The sequence below is a fragment of the Salmo trutta genome, chromosome 15 (genome assembly GCF_901001165.1).
Source record: "Salmo trutta chromosome 15, fSalTru1.1, whole genome shotgun sequence".
NCBI lineage: Eukaryota > Metazoa > Chordata > Actinopteri > Salmoniformes > Salmonidae > Salmo > Salmo trutta.
This window is the reverse complement of record NC_042971.1, coordinates 6,299,896-6,304,095: the sequence shown is the minus strand read 5'-3', so window position 1 is coordinate 6,304,095 and position 4,200 is coordinate 6,299,896. Positions and strand designations below refer to the sequence as shown.

The window sequence follows — 4,200 nt, the reverse complement described above, 5'->3', positions numbered from 1 at the left end:
GAAAATTATGACATTTGTGAAGAACGAGCTGAAGATGTTCAAGAGGATTCTTAGTCCTGAACTCCCAGAAGGCTTTGAGAGTCAGAAGCAGGATGAGGAAGTGGTGGATGCTGAAGATGAGAAGCAGGAGAGCAGTGCCAGAGAGGGGGCTCTGAAGATCACACTGCACGTCCTGAGGAAAATGAACCAGAAGGAGCTCGCTGACACACTGGAGAAATGTAAGATCTGTCTGCCTCATGTTGAATGCTGTTTTATAACATTTAAAAGCTGTAGCTAAAGTACAGCTAAAGTAGCTGTGTGACTCAATGATATTGTAGCAGCCTTAACACAACACCTAGTGACCTCGTCAAGTAGCAGCAGGGATGTGTTGTGTTGATTAATTTAGAGAGAGAGACAGAGAGAGAGAGAGAAAACATTAATAATACCATCAATAATACCAATAATAATATAATCAGTCACACCAGTCTGTAATGCATTATGAAAACATTTACACATTTATACAGACAGTTAAGAGAATAAATTATTATAATTTAAAACTTTATAACAGTCCTACAATACTGTAGTTATTAAAACAGACGTAATATTAATATCCTCTGTGTTATTTCTTCATTCAGATGAGCTTGCTGTGATTTGCCAACGTGAACTCAAATCTAATCTAAAGAAGAAGTTTCAATGTGTATTTGAGGGGATCGCTAAACAAGGAAACCCAACACTTCTCAATAAGATCTACACAGAGCTCTACATCACAGAGGGAGGAACAGGAGAGGTCAATAATGAACATGAGCTGAGACAGATTGAGACAACAAGCAGGAAACAAGCAAGACCAGAGACTGCAGTCAATGTAACGACATCTTCAAACCCTTAACTGGACAAGACAAACCTATCAGAACTGTGCTGACAAAGGGAGTCGCTGGCATTGGAAAAACAGTCTCTGTGCAGAAGTTCATTCTGGACTGGGCTGAAGGAAAAGCCAATCAGGATGTTCAATTTGTGTTTTCATTCCCTTTCCGGGAGCTGAATTTGATGAAAGGGGACAAACACACTTTGATTGAACTTCTTAATCACTTCTCAATGGAAACCAAACAATCAAGAATCTCCAACTACGACAAGTACAAAGTTCTGTTCATCTTTGATGGTCTGGATGAGTGCCGACTGCCCCTAGACTTCCAGAAGAACAAGATCTGTTGTGACGTCACAGAGTCAACCTCAGTGGATGTTCTGCTGACAAATCTCATCGAGGGAAATCTGCTTCCCTCTGCTCTCCTCTGGATAACTACCCGACCTGCAGCAGCCAATAAGATCCCTTCAGGGTGTGTTGACCAGGTAACAGAGGTACGAGGGTTCAATGACCCACAGAAAGACGAGTACTTCAGGAAGAGATTCAGGGATGAGGACCTGGCCAACAGAATCATCTCACACATAAAGACATCAAGGAGCCTCCACATCATGTGCCACATTCCAGTCTTCTGTTGGATTTCTGCAACAGTCCTCGAACACATGCTGAAACATAAGAGAGAAGAGATGCCCAAGACTCTGACTGAGATGTACACACACCTTGTGGTGTTTCATACCAAACAGAAGAATGAAAAGTATCTTGGGAAAGAAGAGACAGGTCCATACTGGAATAAAGAGAGCATTCTGTCACTGGGAAAACTGGCTTTTCAACAGCTTGTGAATGGCAATCTGATTTTCTATGAAGAAGACCTGAAAGAGGCTGGCATTGATGTCAATGAAGCCTCAGTGTACTCAGGATTGTGCACACAGATCTTTAAAGAGGATTGTGGGCTGTACCAGGACAAGGTGTACTGCTTCGTGCATCTGAGCATTCAGGAGTTTCTGGCTGCTGTATATGTGTTCCTCTCATTCATCAACAACAATGAGAATCTAATGGACAAACAGCAAACAAAGTCCAGTATATTTTCTTTGCTGTTCAGAGACAAGCCTGAAGTTACTGTCTACAAGAGTGCTGTGGATAAAGCCTTACAAAGTGAGACGGGAAACCTGGACCTGTTCCTCCGCTTCCTTCTGGGCCTCTCACTGGAGTCCAATCAGAAGCACTTACGTGGTCTACTGACAAAGACAAGAAGCAGCTCACAGAGCCATGAAGAAACAGTCAAGTACATCAAGAAGAAGATCAGGGAGAATCCTTCTCCAGAGAGGTGCATCAATCTGTTCCACTGTCTGAATGAACTGAATGACCATTCTCTAGTGGAGGAGGTCCAAAGCTTCCTGAGCTCAGGAAGTCTCTCAGAACCCAACCTGTCACCTGCACAGTGGTCAGCTCTGGTCTTTGTGTTGCTGACTTCAGAAAAGGAGCTGGATGTGTTTGACCTGAAGAAATTCTCCAGATCAGAGGAAGGTCTTCTGAGGCTGCTGCCAGTGGTCAAAGCCTCCAGAGCTGCTCTGTGAGTACATCAAATGACATTTAAGAACTTATCATCAGGAAGAAATATTCAGTTAGAGAAAATATGTATTATAATATGTATATAATATTATATTGAACAACATATTGAATCAGATATTCAATCTATTATAACAATATGACCATACAATTCTAGGAGACGGAAGAAGAATCTATGTGTTGTTTGAGAGAATAAACCAAATGCATCTGCCATTGTCCTTCTACACTACTCGTTAAATTAACAGGATGTTTGTGAAGTCATGATGATCTCTTTGTCAGGCTGTCAGGCTGTGGAGTCACAGAGGAAGGCTGTGCTTCTCTGGTCTCAGCTCTGAGGTCAAACCCCTCACACCTGAGAGAGCTGGACCTGAGTAACAATGACCTGAAGGATTCAGGAGTGAAGCTGCTCTCTGCTGGACTGGAGGATCCCCACTGCAGACTGGAGACTCTGAGGTCAGTATTCCTGTAGTTGGTCAACAAGTGATAACTGTTCACCAGATCCACGTGTTTACCAGGCACACATAGTCCACACCATATGTGTTTGGACAGTGAAGCTTACAGTTTTAAATTTGGTGCTATGCTCCAGCATTTTGGATTTGAGATGTTTCATATTAGGTGACAGTACAGAATGTCACCTTTTATTTGAGGGTATTTTCATACATATCTGTTTTACCATTTAGAAATTAAAGCACTTTCTGTACGTAGTTCTCCCATTTGAAGACGTCTTAATTATTTGGACAAATTCACTTATATTGTATTAAAGTAGACATAAGTTTAGTATTTTGTCCCATGTTCCATGCCTGCAGTGATTACATCAAGCTTGTGATTCTACAAACTTGTTGAATTCATTTTCAGTTAGTTTTGGTTGTGTTTTGGATGTTTTTCCTAATAGAAACTGAATGGTGAATAATGTCCTGTCATTTTGGAGTCACTTCACTTGTATTGTCAGTAAGAATAGAAGATGTTTCTGAACACTTCTACATTCATGTGGATGCTACCATGATTATGAATAATCATGAATAAATTGTTAATGATGATGAATGAGAAATTTACAGAGGCACAAAGATCAGACCCCCTTTGTTATTGGTGTTATTCTGTATACTTCTGGCCCTTCTTTGGACACTGTGTTAACTAACCTCCAGACGAGCTTCAATGCCATACAGCTCTACTTCCGTGGCCTCCAACTGCTCTTAAATACAAGTAAAACTAAATGCATGCTCTTCAACCGATCGCTGCCTGCACCTGCCCGCCTGTCCAGCATCACAACTCTGGACGGTTCTGACTTAGAATATGTGGACAACTACAAATACCTAGGTGTCTGGTTAGACTGTAAACTCTCCTTCCAGACTCACTATAAGCATCTGTAAGGGCTGTCGTGAGAGAGAGACCAAGGTGCAGCAGAGTTAGTGTTCATCTTGGAATTTAATAGAACAAAAGAGAACACTACAAAAATGAACAAAAACACGACAGCAAAACAGTCCTGTTATGAAAATATCTAAACAGAAACAATTACCCACAAAACCCAAAGGAAAAACATGCTCCTTATGTGTGACTCCTAATCAACAACAACGAACTACAGCTGTGCCTGATTGGGAGCCACACACGGCCCAAAACAAAGAAATACAAAAAAACAAAATAAAGAACAAAAAACCCCTCTCTATGGCCAGGGCGTCACAGCATCTCCAATCCAAAATTAAATCTAGTATTGGCTTCCTATTTCGCAATATAGCATCCTTCACTCATGCTGCCAAACATACCCTCGTAAAACTGACCATCCTACCGATCCTCGACTTCGGCGA

General features: G+C 41.5%; 1 pseudogene; it reads left to right on the top strand.

Moving 5' to 3' along the window:
- Positions 1-646: 646 nt before the first annotated feature.
- LOC115148376 (NLR family CARD domain-containing protein 3-like) lies at positions 647-2,439 on the top strand (annotated as a pseudogene).
- Positions 2,440-4,200: the final 1,761 nt, after the last annotated feature.